Below are 16,382 nucleotides of genomic sequence, written 5' to 3'. Positions count from 1 at the left end.
AAAACCGAACCATAGCATTAAAGCATCAAGTCCTCTTTATTCCCATACGCAACAATCCCTCTTACTCGGGTTTGTGCTTCTGTTCACTCACCAACCCACTATAAGCGAATCATGAACGTATCCCTACAGCGGGAATCCCTCACGCTTGCGCGACACAGAGGGCACCATAGGACAGCACCAAAGTAAAACATACAACTCATACCAATCTAGATCATCAATCAACCCAAAGACAAAAGATATCTACTCAAAACATCATAGGATGGCAACACATCATTGGATCATAATATGTGGCATAAAGCACCATGTTCAAGTAGGGGATTACAGCGGTTTGCAGGAGAGTGGACCGTGTAAAAGAGATGAGGATGGTGATGATGATGGTGATGTTGATGAAGATGATCACCGTGGCAATGATTCCCCTCCCGATGGCACTCCGGCGCCACCGGAAGAGAGGAGGAGAGGTTCTCCCCCTTGTGCTTCCTCCTCCATGGCCTCCACCCTCTGGTCCTTGGCCTTCATGATGATGAAGACCCCTCCAGGATACTCCTCTATGGCCACCGGTGATGATGGCCCCCTCCGGCAGGGCGCCAGAGAGGGCCTAGATTGATTTCTCGTGGCTACAGAGGCTTGCTGTGGCGGAACTCCCGATCTAGGTTAATTTTCCGAGGTTTCTGTATTTATAGGAATTTTTGGCGTCGGTCTCACGTCAAGGAGGTGCCCGAGCTGTCCACGAGGCAGGCCCACGCGCCCGTACCAGGTGGGAGCGCCCCCCACCCTTGTGGGAAGCTCGGGACTCTTCTGGCCCAACTTCGATGCTCCATGGTCTTCTTTTGCTCCATAAAAGATCATCAAAAATTGGCCCGTGAATTGGACTTCGTTTTGTATTCGTTTTCTGCAAAACTCAAAAACAAGGAGAAAACAGAAACTGGCACTGGGCTCTAGGTTAATAGGTTAGTCCCAAAAATCATATAAAATATCATATAAATGCATATCAAACATCCTAGAAGGATAATATAATAGCATGAATACTCCATAAATTATAGATACGTTGGAGACGTATCACCTACCCTCCCGTGGCAGCGGGGTCCTAGCGGAAACTAAGGGATATTAAGGCCTCCTTTTAATAGAGAACCGGAACAAAGCATTAGCACATAGTGAATACATGAACTCCTCAAACTACGGTCATCACCGAGAAGTATCCCGATTATTGTCACTTGGGGGTTAACGGATCATAACACATAATAGGTGACTATAGACTTGCAAGATAGGATGAAGAACATACATATATTCATGAAAACATAATAGGTTCATATCTGAAATCATGGCACTCGGGCCCTAGTGACAAGCATTAAGCATAGTTAAGTCATAGCAACATCAATCTCAAAACATAGTGGATACTAGGGATCAAACCCTAACAAAACTAACTTGATTACATGGTAAATCTCATCCAACCCATCACTGTCCAGCAAGCCTGCGATGGAATTACTCACGCACGGTGGTGGGCATCATGAAATTGGTGATGGAGGATGGTTGATGATGATGACGGCGACGAATCCCCCTCTCCGAAGACCCGAACGGACTCCAGATCAGCCCTCCCGAGAGAGATTAGGGCTTGGCGGCGGCTCCGTGTCGTAAAATGCGATGAAACTTTCTCTCTGATTTTTTTCTCCCCGAACGTGAATATATGGAGTTGGAGTTGAGGTTGGTGGAGGTCCAGGGGGCCCACGAGATAGAGGGTGCGCCCAGGGGGAGGGGGTGCGCCCCCCTGTCTCGTGGACAGGGTGTGGGCCCCCTGGTCTTGATTCTTTCGCCAATATTTTTATATTTTCCAAAAAGTCGCTCCGTGGATTTTCAGGACATACCGAGAACTTTTCTTTTCTACACATAAAACAACATCATGGCAGTTCTGCTGAAAACAGCGTCAGTCCGGGTTAGTTTCATTCAAATCATGCAAGTTAGAGTCCAAAACAAGGGCAAAAGTGTTTGGAAAAGTAGATACGTTGGAGACGTATCACACCCAAATGACATAAGCCATGATAACAATGATCTCCTATTTTAACAGAGACAACAGACATGCCAACAATAGGTCTATGTTTATCTTTATCATCGGGTTTAGCAATTCTAGCAGCTTCATCACTGAAATAAATAACATGCCCATCAATATTATCGACCAAGAGATCTTTAACCATAGTAATACTAGGTTCAAATTTAATTTGTTTAGGGGGTGTAGGTGTTCTAGTATAGTTCTTATGGACTACGGCTGAAGCTTTGGCATGTTCCTTTATCATAACAGGGAAAGGTGGTCTCTCAATATAAACAGTAGGAATAATAGGATCAACATTATAACTACCAGTTTCTTCCTCAGCCTTATGGGTTCTACTATTTTTACTTAAATGGGGGGACGAACTTTAAACCACTTCTCCTTAGGGAGATCAACATGAGTAGCAAATGATTCACAGAAAGAAGCTACTATCTCAGAGTCAAGTCCATTCTTAGTGCTAAATTCATGAAAAGCATCGGTATTCATAAAAGATTTAACACAATCAAATTCAAGGTGTATACCTGACTCCTTACCTTCATCGAGCTCCCAATCTTCAGAGTTGCGTTTAATTCTTTCCAAGAGATCCCATTTGAATTCAATAGTCTTCTTCATAAAAGAACCAGTACAAGAAGTATCGAGCATGGATTGATCATTATGAGAATGCCGAGCATTAAAGTTCCAAAGAATTTTTTCTATCGAGAGCTCATGATTGGGGCATGAATATAACAATGACTTAAGCCTCCCCCAAGCTTGAGCGATCTTTCTCCTTCATGAGGCCAAAAATTATATATATAATTCCGATCATGATGAGCCAGATGCATAGGATAAAACTTCTGATGAAATTCCAATTTCAATCGGTTGTAATTCTAAGATCCAATATCATCACATGGCCTATACCATGTCAATGCCTTTCCCTTCAAAGATAAAGGGAAGACCTTCCTCTTGACCTCATCTCTGGTCAAACTTGTAAGCTTAAATAATCCACAAACTTCATCCACAAAGATTAGATGCATATCAGGATGTAGTGTTCCATCTCCTGCATAAGGATTAGCTAGCAGTTTATCTATCATACCTGAAGGAATTTCACAATAAATATATTCAGTAGATTCAGTAGGTTGAGGAGCAACTTTTTGTTCTTCCGCTTGGGGTGAAGATACCCCGAACAAGCCCCTCAAAGGATTATTTTCCATAGTGACAATAAATTTCAGCACACAATATAAATTTTTCCTTACCAAATTCCACTCACCAAATGCGCTTCACACCCCGGCAACAGCGCCAGAAAACAGTCTTGATGACCCACAAGTATAGGGGATCTATCGTAGTCCTTTCAATAGGTAAGAGTGTCAAACCCAACAAGGAGCATAAGGAAATGACAAGTAGTTTTCAGCAAGGTATTTTCTGCAAGCACTGGAATTATGGGTAACATATAGTTTTGTGATAGATAATTCATAACGAGTAACAAGTAACAAGTGTAACAAAGGTACAGCAAGGTGGCCCGATCCTTTTTATAGCAAAGGACATGCCTGAACAAACTCTTATATAAAGCAAAGCGGTCCGAGGACACATGGGAATTATTGTCAAGTTAGTTTTCATCATGCTCATATGATTCGCGTTCGTTACTTTGATAATTTGATATGTGGATGGACCGGTGCTTGGGTTCTGTCCTTACTTGGACAAGCATACTACTTACGATTAACCCCTCTCGCAAGCATCCGCAACTACGAAAGAAGAATTAAGATAAATCAAACCATAGCATGAAACATGTGGATCCAAATCAGCCCATTTCGAAGCAACGCATAAACTAGGGTTTAAGCTTATGTCACTCTAGCAACCCATCATCTACTTATTACTTCCCAATGCCTTCCCCTAGGCCCAAATCATGGTGAAATGTCATGTAGTCGATGTTCACATTAACACCAGTAGAGGAAAGACAACATACATCTCATCAAAATATCAAACGAATACCAAATTCACATGATTACTTATAACAAGACTTCTCCCATGTCCTCGGGAACAAACATAACAACTAAAAAGCCATGCTCATGTTCATAATTAGAGGAGTATTTAATAGCATCAAGGATCTGAACATATGATCTTCTACCGAATAAACGAACTAGCATCAACTACGAGGAGTAATCAACACTAGTAGCCACCCACAGGTACCAATCTGAGGTTCTGAGTCAAAGATTGAATACAAGAGATGAACTTGGGTTTGAGAGGAGATGGTACTGGTGAATATGTTGATGGAGATTGACCCTCCCTTGATGAGAGGATCGTTGGTGATGACGATGGCTTTGATTTCCCCCTCCCAGAGGTAAGTTTCCCCAACAGAATCGTTCTGCCAGAGCTTTAGATTGCTCCTGCCCAGGTTCCACCTCAAGACAGCGGCGCTTCGTCCCGAAAGCTCTCGCATGATTTTTTTCCAGGTCAAAAGACTCCATATAGCAGAAGATGGGCACTTGAGACCTGCCAGGGGGCCCACAAGCCCTGGGGGCATGCCCAGGGGGGTTGGGCGTGCCCCCAAGCTTGTGGCCACCTGGTGGGTCCCCTCTGGTATTTTCTTTGCCCAATAATTCTTATATATTTCAAAATAATTCTCCATAAATTTTCAGGACTTTTGGAGTTGTGCAGAATAGGTATCTCAGATTTGCTCCTTTCCGGTAATTCCAGCTGTCGGCATTCTCCCTCTTCATGTAAATCTTGTAAAATAAGAGAGAAAAGGCATAACTATTATACCATAATGTGAAATAACAGTCCATAATGCAATAAATATTGATATGAAAACATGATGCAAAATGGACGTATCAATATTATAATAGCATGGAACAGTAAAAAATTATAGATATTGGAGACGTATCAAGAGTCCCCAAGCTTAATTCCTGCTCGTCCTCAAGTAGGTAAATAATAAAAACAAAAAATTTGACGTGGAATGCTACCTATCATATTCATCATACAATCTTTTCTTTTATGTCATGGACATTTGGACTTGAATGAATCAAAGCAATAGTCTATAATTTGACATGAAGACATCAATACTCAAGCATATCAACAAGCAACCATGTCTTTCAAAATATCAATGCTAAAGAAAGCTATCCCTAGCCCATTATGCTCAATCATTGATCCATTCATGAAATACAGCCAAATATTAGCTACATCCAATGCACAAGTATGACAATAGTGTTCTCTAGTTGGTGCTTTATAAGAGAAGATGGAGACTCAAAATTAAAAGTAATAAAAGTAAATAGAAAGGTCCTTCTGATATGTCTCCAACGTATCTATAATTTTTTATTGTTCCATGCTATTATATTATCCATCTTGGATGTTTTATATGCATTATTACGCTATTTTATATCATTTTTTGGGACTAACCTTACCCTAGTGCCTAGTGCCAGTTGTTGTTTTTCCTTCTTTTTTGCCTTTATAGAAAATCAATATCAAACGGAGTCCAAATGGAATGAAACTTTTTGATGATTTTTTTGGCCACAAAGACACCCAAGAAGCTTCGGGAGCAAGCCAGAAGAGCCATGAGGTGGCCACAAGCTTGGAGGGCGCGCCCCTTGTAGGTCCCTCGTGGCACTTCCAACCCTAATTTTTCTTCTATAAATACCCAAATATTCCCCAAAGACGAGAGGGCACACCAAAAATACTTTTCCGCCACTGCAATCTTCTGTTCTCGTGAGATCCCATCTTGGGGCCTTTTCCGGCACCCCGACGGAGGGGGATTCGATCACGGAGGGCTTCTACATCAATCTTGCTGCCCCTCCGATGATGTGTGAGTAGCTTACCAAGGACCTACGGTTCCATAGCTAGTAGTTAGATGGCTTCTTCTCTCTCTTTGATCTTCAATACAATGTTCCCATCAATGTTCTTGGAGATCTATTCGATGTAATCTTCTTTTGCGGTGCGTTTGTTGAGATCCGATGAATTGTGGGTTTATGTTCAGATTAGCTATGAATATTATTTGAGTCTTCTCTAAACTCTTTTATGCATGATTTATATAGCTTTGTATTTCTCTTTGATCTATTGATTTGGATTCGCCAATTAGATTGAGTTTTCTTGCAATTAGAGATGTGCTTTGTAATGGGTTCAAGCTTGTGGTGCTCAATCCCAGTGACAGAAGGGGACATGACACGTATTCTATTGTTGCCATTAAGGATAAAAAGATGGGGTTTATTCATATTGATTGGATCTATCGCTCTACACCATGTCATCTTGCATAAGGCATTACTCCGTTCTTGTTAACTTAATACACTAGATGCATGTTGGATAGCAGTCAATGTGTGGAGTAATGGTAGTAGATGCAGGAAGGAGTCAGTCTACTTGTCTCAGACATGATGCCTATATACATGATCATTGCCTTAGACATCTTCATAATTATTCGCCTTTCTATCAATTGCTCAAAAGTAATTTGTTACCCATCGTATGCTTTCTTTCAAGAGAGAAGCCTCTAGTGAAAACTATGGCCCCCGGGTCTATCTTTTATCATATTATTTTCAGATCTACAAAACCAAAAACACAAAAAAAATACCTTGTGCAATTTATTTGCTTTTATCTTATTTTGCACTTTTACTTATATTCTATATCTATCACTATCAGATCTCATCCTTGCAGGTAACCGTGAAGGGAATGACAACCCCTTTATCGCGTTGGGTGCAAGTATTTGTTTGTTTGTGTAGGTGCTATCATCGGAGACTTGTGTGTTCCTCCTACTGGATTGATACCTTGATTCTTAACTGAGGGAAATAGTTATCTCTACTTTGCTGCATCACCCATTCCTCTTCAAGGGAAAAACCAACGCAAGCTCAAGAAGTAGCAGGAAGAATTTCTGGCACTGTTGCCGGGGAGGATCTACATCAAGCCTACCAAGTACCTAACATAAACTCGCATCTCTTGCATTTTCATTATTTGCCATTTGCCTCTCATTTTCCTCTCCCCCACTTCTAAAAAGTTTTTTGAAAAATACTAAAACATTTGCCTTTTATTTGCCTTCATTCCATTTGCCTTGTTTGTTTGCTTCTTGTTTGCTTGGGTGTTAGATTGCTTGCTTTGTCATCATGTCTCAATGCCTAGCTAAGGGCGTAAAACAATAGCGCTTGTTGGGAGGCAACCCAATGTTATTTTTGTTTTTCTTGTTTTCCTTCTGTTTTTTCTACAATACACAATTATTCTACTATTATGAGTGAGTTTTTTATGTTTTAGTTAGTTTTTGTGCCAAGTAAGACCTTTGGGATGATTTGGAAGATAGTTGATTGGATTCTGTGAAAAACAGAAACTCTTGCGCCCAGTTCTGGAATTTTGTAAATTCACAGAAAGGTATGTTTGCTCTGAATTTTTTACACAAGGTTGATATACAAATTTCCCACGCCCCCCTAAGTTTTTAGGGTTTTTAGAGTTACAGAAGTATGAGCAATATTCAGGTTATTATAGACTGTTCTATTTTTGACAGATTTTGTTTCAATGTGTTGTTCTCTTGTTTTGATGAATCTATGGGTAGTATCGGGGGGTATGAACCATGATGAAGTTGGAATAAAGTAGATATAATGCTAATATGAAATTGGAATGAGCTTACAATAGTACCTAAAGTGGTGATTTGTTTTATTATACTAATGGATCTCACGAGTTTTCTGTTGTGAAGTTTTCAAGTTTTGGATGATGTTTCGATGGACTAAGGAACAAGGAGTGGAAAAAGCCTAAGCTTGGGGATGAAGAAGACATCCCATGGTAATATTCAAGGAGAACCAAGCGTCTAAGCTTGGGGACACCCCGGATGGCATCCCCTCTTTTGTCTAAGATCCATCGGTAATCACTTGGGGCTATATTTTTATTCACTACATGATAGAGTTTTGCTTGGAGCGTCATGTATTATATGAGTCTTTGATTTATTTGATTTTTAGTTTTCCACAATCATCCTTTCTGGACACACCTTTTTGAGAGGGACACACATTATTCATGAATTTATTAGAATACTCTTTGAGCTTCACTTATATCTTTTGAGCTAGACAGTTGCTCTAGTGTTTCACTTATATCTTTTAGAGCACAGCGGTGGTCATATTTTAAAGAAATTTATAAAATCTCATGCTTCACTTATATTATTTTGAGAGTCTTCTAAATAGTATGGCAATTTGCTTGGTTATGAATTTAGTCCTAATATGATGGGTATTCAAGAGGGATATAATAAAACTTTCATGAAGATCCTTGAATATATGAGAAGTTTGATTCCTTGCAAACATTTTGAGATATAAAGATGGCAATATTAGAGTCATGCTAGTTAGTTATTGTGGTTTAGTAAGAATATTTGTGTTAAGGTTTGTGATTCCCGAAGCATGCATGTATGGTCTCTCGTTATGCGGTGAAATTGGAGCATGATTTATTATTGATTGTCTTCCTTATGAGTGGCGGTCGGGGACGAGCGATGGTCTTTCCCTATGTATCTACCCCCTTAGGAGCATGCGTAGTAGTACTATCCTTCGAGGTCTGATAAATTTTTGCATTAAGTATTTGAGTTCTGTATGAGTAATGTTGAGTCCATGGATTATACGCAATCTCACCTTTCCACTTTTGCTAGCCTCCTCGGTACCGTGCATTGCCCCTTCTCACCTTGAGTTGTGGTGCACACTTCGCCGTTGCATACAAACCCCGTGATATGATGTGCTCTATCACACATAAGCCTCCTTATATCTTCCCCAAAATAGGCACCATACCTACCTATTATGGCATTTCCATACCCATTCCGAGATATATTGCCATGCAACTCCCACCGTTCCGTCTTATTATGACATATATCATCATTATCATATTGTTTTTCATGATCATATAGTTGGCATACTATTTGTGCTCCGCCACCATTCATATTTTTTATACATGTCAAGCTTGATCATTGCACAAGGCATTCATATAGAGTCATATTTTTGTTCTAGTATTAAGTTGTAAGTAAAAAAGAAGTGTGATGATCATATGCATTATTAGAGCATTGTCCCATGTGAGGAAAATATAAAAAATGAAACAAAATGGAAAAAAGAGGCCAAATGAGCCCAAGAAAAAAGAGGCCAAAGTTCCCAACAAAATGAAAAAAAGGAAAAAGGAAAAAGAAAGAAAGAAAAAATGAGAGAAAAAGAGAGAAGGGACAATGTTACTATCCTTTCCCACAGTTGTGCTTCAAATTAGCACCATGTTCTTCATGATAGAGAGTCTCCTGTTTCGTCTCTTTCATATATCACTAGTGGGAATTTTTCATTATAGAACTTGGCTTGTATATTCCAATGATGGGCTTCCTCAAATGCCCGAGGTCTTCATGAGCAAGCAAGTTGGATGCACACCCACTTAGTTTTCTTTTGAGCTTTCATACACTTATAGCTCTTGTGCATCTGTTGCATGGCAATCACTACTCCTTGCATTGATATCAATTGATGGGCATCTCCATAGATCGTTGATTAGCCTCATCAATGTGAGACTTTCTTATTTTTTGTTTTCTCCATACAACCTCCAACATCATATTATATTCCACCCATAGTGCTATATCCATGGCTCACGCTCATGTATTGTATGAGAGTTGAAAAGGTGAAGCGCGTTAAAAAGCACATAGATCAATTCTAACAAATCATGATATCATTATGGCTCTCTCAAATAGATGTGTCCAGCAAGGATGATTGTGATAAACTAAAATGTAAAACAATCAAAGACTCATATAATACAAGACGCTCCAAGCAAAACTTATGATATGTGACGAGTTAAAATATAGCTCCAAGTAATATTACAGATGGTCGTTAGAAGAAAGGGGAGTGCCTTCTGGGGCATCCCCAATCTTAATTGCTTGCGCGTCCTTGAATATTACCTTGGGGTGCCGCGGGCATCCCCAAGCTTAGGCTCTTGCCACTCCTTATCCATTCATCCATCGTGATCTTAGCCAAAACATGAAAACTTCAATACACAAAACTTAACAAAACCAATCACTACTTTAAGTACTGTTGCAAACCCATTCATATTTTGTTATTGCATTATACCTATTGTATTCTAGCTTTACCATGGCTTATACCCCCCACCCCCTGATACAATCCATAGATTCATCAAAATAAGCACACAATGTAATGAAAACAGAATCTATCAAAAACAGAACAGTTTGTAGAGATCTGAATATTGATCATACTTCTTTAACTCTAAAAATTCTGAAAAATTAGGACGGCGTGGGGAATTTGTATATCAATTATGTGAAAAAAATCAGAGCAAAGCACGTTTATGTGAATTTACAAAATTTCAGAACTGGCGCAAAAGTTTCTGTCCTCTCACAGAATCAAGTCAACTATCATCCAACATAATCCTAAAGGCTTTACTTGGCACAAACACTAATCAAAACATAAAAACACAATCATAACATTAGCATAATTGTGTGATCATAACAAAACAGGAAGTAAACCGGAAAAATTAAGATAACTATTGGGTTGTGAAAGATCGTGGATGTCGCCTAGAGGGGGGGGTGAATAAGCGCTTTAAAATAATTACGGTTTAGGCTTGAACAAATGCGGAAAAAACCTAACGGTTAATTTGTCAAGCACAAAAACTACAACAACTAGGCTCACCTATGTGCACCAACAACTTATGCTAAGCAAGATAAACAACTAAGTGATAGCAAGATATATGACAAGAAACAATATGGCTATCACACAGTAAAGTGCATAAGTAAAGGGCTCGGGTAAGAGATAACCGAGGCACGCGGAGACGACAATGTATCCCGAAGTTCACACCCTTGCAGATGCTAATCTCCATTTGGAGCAGTGTGGAGGCACAATACTCCCCAAGAAGCCACTAGGGCCACCATAATCTCCTCACGCCCCCGCACAATGCAAGATGCCGTGATTCCACAAAGGGACCCTTGAGGGAGGTCACCGAACCCGTACAAATGGCAACCCTTGGGGGCAGTCACCGAACCCGTACACTTTTGCAACCCTTGGGGGCGGTCACCGGTACCCGTCAAATTGCTCGGGGCGATCTCCACAACCTCATTGGAGACCCCGACGCTTGCCCAGAGCTTTACAGCACAATGATTGAGCTCCGGACAACACCAACCGTCTAGGGCGCCAAGGCACCCAAGAGGAACAAGCTCTAGGGTGCCAAAACACCCAAGAGTAATAAGCTTCTCAAGCTTCACTTCCACATATCACCGTGGAGAACTCAAACCGATGCACCAAATGCAATGGCAAGGGCACACGGAGTGCCCAAGTCCTTCTCTCCCAAATCCCACCAAAGCAACTAATGCTAGGGAGGAAAATGAGAGGAAGAACGAAAGAAGAACACGAAGAACTCCAAGATATAGATCCAAGGGGTTCCCCTCACTTAGAGGAGAAAGCGATTGGTGGAAACGTGGATCTAGATCTCCTCTCTCTTTTCCCTCAAGAACTAGCAAGAATGATTGGAGGGATTGAGAGTTAGCAAGCTCGAAGAAGGTCAACAATGGGGGAAGAACACGAGCTAAAGAGATAAGGTCCATTGGGGAAGAAGACCCCCTTTTATAGGTGGGGAAAAATCCAACTGTTATGCTCACAGCCCGCACAGAGCGGTACTACTGCTCGACTTCATGGTACTACCACTAGGGGTAGCGGTACTACCTCAAAGGGTAGCGGTACTACTGCTTGCGAGCGGTACTAAAATATACATCCGTGCCTACCACCACTGGACTTGTGACGAGTTTTTGGTCCGGAGCGGTACTACTGCTGTAGAAGCCGTTGTAGTACCGCTCTGGAGTGGTAGTAAAAAATTACATCCGCTCCTGTCCGTGGTAGTACCGCTGCAGCCTTTTCAGAACACCAAAACTGCCACAACTTCTGTAAACGGACACCGAATTCAACGAAACCAAGTTTGTTGGAAAGCTAGCAACAAGGGCTAACACAATATTGATAGAACTAACAAAAATAAGGAAATTATAAAAGGCCCATGAGAAAATGGTAAGAACCCTTCCTTGAATAAGACCGGTAAAACCTCCAAAACCGAAAACGCAAAAGAAGAAGCATATGAAATCCGTTTTCGATGAACTAGAGCTTGTCACGAACATAACCACAAGCTCTAAAACCTCAAAAGAAAATAAAAATAAGAATCAAGAAAGATGATGCAAGGATGCAATGGTTTGAGCTCTCGACGAATGATACGATCAAGCTACTCACTTGAGAGCCCCCCTTGATAGTACGGCTATTGATCCTATAACTCGGTCTCCAAACTACCACCATGAGACCGGAAAAACAGAAAACCTATCAAGGGAAAACCTTTGCCTTGCGCATGATCCACTTGAGATAGATGATGACGATCTTGTCCTCCACAAGATGGACCACCTTTATTTATTGTGTTGGGTCGATGAAAACTAGATGATTGCTCCCCCATACTCCACTATGGTGAGCCACTCTTCAGCACATCTTCCATTGACACCACAATGGACGGCAATCTTCAAGCACTTGATCTCTTCGTCATGCTCCACTTAAACTTGCACACGGCAATCTTGATGACGATCACCACTTGATGTCATCCTCTCCATGGGTTGAGTGATATCTTCCTCTTGACCCAAGCCCATGAACACGTACCCAACCCCACATAGAACTCTCACATAGACCATGGGTTAGTACACAAAGCACAATGAACAACACTTACCATGCCATGGGATCACTTGATCCCTCTCGGTACATTTTCTATGCTTTGTGAGTTGATCAACTTGATTCACTCTTGACTTAGTCTTGATCAACCTTGAATCTTTCCAACTCTCTTCATTTGGATGATGTCTTGAAGGTAAACATGAACGATCACACAATCTTCTTCTTCAAGACATGCTTGCAATAAGCTCAACACTCACATGACCAATCTTTGGATAATTCCTTCATAGCACCTTGGTCAACTCATAAACTCCTTGAAACCAACACATGGACTTCAAGAAAAGCCTATGGACAAATCCTTCAAATATAACTCAAGACAACCATTAGTCCATAGAGATTGTCATCAATTACCAAAACCAAACATGGGGCACCGCCATGTTCTTTCAGGTTGTCTCCCAACAAGCTCTTTCTTTGTAGCCATTAAGATAGGCTTGAGATTTCAATGATGCTCACAAGAAAGATTACAACTAAAACACAAACAGAGCATCAGGAAACATGTGACAAACACACTTAAGTCTAACATACTTCCTACACATAAGCATTTTATAAGAGAGCAAATTATCAAGACAAGAAGAACCTAGCATATGCAAGGAAGGAGAAAGAAACAATAGCAATCTCAACATGAAGAGAGGTAATTTAATAACATGAAAATTTCTACAACCATATTTTCCTCTCTCATAATAATTACATGTAGGATCATATTAAAATTCAATAATATAGCTATCACATAAAATATTCTCAACATGATCCACATGCATGCAAAGTTGACACTCTTCCAAAATAGTGGGATTATCATCAACTAAAGTCATGACCTCTCCAAACCTACTTTTATCAAAAAATTCATAAGATTGAACACTCTCCAAATATGTGGGATTACTTTTTCCTAAAGTTGACACTCTTCCAAATCCACTTTCAATATTATTTCAAACATTATTATCAATAACATATTCATCATGAGGCTCAAATAAATTTTCAAGATCATAAAAAGCATTATCACCCCAATCATGGTCATTGCAATAAGTAATAGAGATAAGAAAATTATCATCCCCGAGCTTTGGGTATTGCATATCATTAACACAATTGACATTAATAGAGTTTATAATAACATCACTGCAATCATGATTTTCATTCGAGGAGCTATCATGAATCACCTTATCAATTTCTTCTTTTAACACTTCATCACAATTTTCAGATTCACGAATTTCAAGCAAAACTTCATAAAGATAATCTAGTGCACTCGACTCACTAGCAATTAATTCATCATATTAGGATCTTTTAAAAAGATTAGCACGTGCATGAGGATCCATCTTATTTTTCTTATTTATTTTTTTTGTTTTCGATGTGTTGACATGCAGGCAAAAAGCAAGTAAACAAGCAAACAAGCAAAAAGGCAAACGAAAAATATTTTTGTAATTTTTTTAGAAGTGGGGGAGATAAAAATGAGAGGCAAATGCAAATAAAATAAATGCAAGGAGATGAAAGTTTATGAGTAGGTACTTGATAGATGTTGATGATGTCTCCCCGGCAATGGCGCCAAAAATTCTTCCTGCTACTGGTGAGCGGCGTTGGGATTTCCTCGAAGAGGAGAGGATGACATAGTACAATAGATATAAGTATTTCCCTTAGTTATGAAATCAAGGTTATCAATCCAGTAGGAGAACCAAGTTATACTATGTAAACAACACCTGCACACAAATAACAAATACTTGCAACCCAACATGGGGGTTGTCAATCCATCAACGGTTACGAGCAAGATTAAATTGTATAGTTTTTGATAGATAGATCGGAAAATACAAAATAAAATAAAAATGTATCAAAGTGTTTTTAGATTTAATATATGATAAAAGATAGACCCGGGAGCCATAGTATTCACTAGAGGCTTCTCTCGAGAAAATAGCATACGATGGGTAAACAAATTACTGTTGGGCAATTGATAGAAAAGCAAATAATTATGATGATATCCAAGGCAATGATCATACATAGGCATCACGTCCAAGATTAATAGACCGAAACGATTCTGCATCTACTACTATTACTCCACACATCGACCGCTATCCAGCATGCATCTGGTGTATTAAGTTCATGGAAAAACAGAGTAATGCCTTAATCAAGATGACATGATGTAGACAAGATAAACTCACGTATGAATAAACTCCATCTTTTTACCCTTAATAGCAATGATACATACGTGTCATGTCCCTTTCAGTCACTTGGATTGAGCATCGTAAGATCGAACCCATTACAAAGCACCTCTTCCCATGGCAAGATAAATCAATCTAGTTGGTCAAACCAAACTAATAAATCGTAGAATAAACACAAAGTTATATTAATCATGCATACAAGAGTTCAGAGAAAACTCAAATAATATTCATGGATAGATCTGATCATAAACTCGCAATTCATCGGATCCCAACAAACACAGCGCAAAAAGTCATTACATCAAATAGATCTCCGAGAACACCAAGGAGAACATTGTATTGAGGATCAAAATGAGAGAAGAAGCCATCTAGCTACTAACTATGGACCCTTAGGTATGTGGTAAACTACTCAAGCATCATCGGAGGGGCAGCAAGGATGATGAAGTACCCCTCCGTGATTGATTCCCCCTCCGGCAGAGTGACAGAAAGGGTCCCCAGATGGGATCTCTGAGAACAAAGGCTTGCTACAGCGGAAAAAGTATTTCACGGACTCCCTCGTAGGTTTTCTGATTTTAGGGAATTTACAGAAGCGAAGTTAGGTCGAACGGAGGCTTGTGGGCCCCACTATGTACCCGGGTGCGCCTTAGGCCCCTGGCACACCCTGGTGCCTAGTGGGACACTGCTTCATCTGAAGGAAATATGCCCTAGAGGCAATAATAAAGTTATTATTTATTTCCTCATATCATGATAAATGTTTATTATTCATGCTAGAATTGTATTAACCGGAAACATGATACATGTGTGAATACATAGACAAACACATAGTCACTAGTATGCCTCTACTTGACTAGCTCATTAATCAAAGATGGTTATGTTTCCTGACCATAGACATGTGTTGTCATTTGATTAATGGGATCACATCATTAGGAGAATGATGTGATTGACATGACCCATTCTGTTAGCCTAGCACTTGATCGTTTAGTATACTGCTATTGCTTTCTTCATGACTTATACAAAGTTCCTACAACTATGAGATTGTGCAACTCCCGTTTACCGGAAGAACACTTTGTGTGCTACCAAACGTCACAACGTAACTGGGTGATTATAAAGGTGCTCTACAGGTGTTTCCGAAGGTACATGTTGGGTTGGCATAATTCGAGATTAGGATTTGTCACTCCGATTGTCGGAGAGGTATCTCTGGGCCCTCTCGGTAATACTCATCACCTAAGCCTTGCAAGCATGTAACTAATGAGTTAGTTATGAGATGACGTATTACGGAACGAGTAAAGAGACTTGCCGGTAACGAGATTGAACTAGGTATTGGATACCGACGATCAAATCTCGGGCAAGTAACATACCGATGACAAAGGGAACAAAGTATGTTGTTATGCGGTTTGACCGATAAAGATCTTCGTAGAATATGTAGGAACCAATATGGGCATCCAGGTCCCGCTATTGGTTATTGACCGAGAATGGTTTTAGGTCATGTCTACATAGTTCTCGAACCCGTAGGGTCCGCACGCTTAACGTTTCGATGACAGTTTTATTATGAGTTTATAAGTTTTGATGTACCGAAGT

This window comes from Triticum aestivum, chromosome 3B (assembly GCF_018294505.1).
Source record: "Triticum aestivum cultivar Chinese Spring chromosome 3B, IWGSC CS RefSeq v2.1, whole genome shotgun sequence".
Taxonomy (NCBI): domain Eukaryota; kingdom Viridiplantae; phylum Streptophyta; class Magnoliopsida; order Poales; family Poaceae; genus Triticum; species Triticum aestivum.
This window is presented reverse-complemented; position numbering follows the sequence as displayed.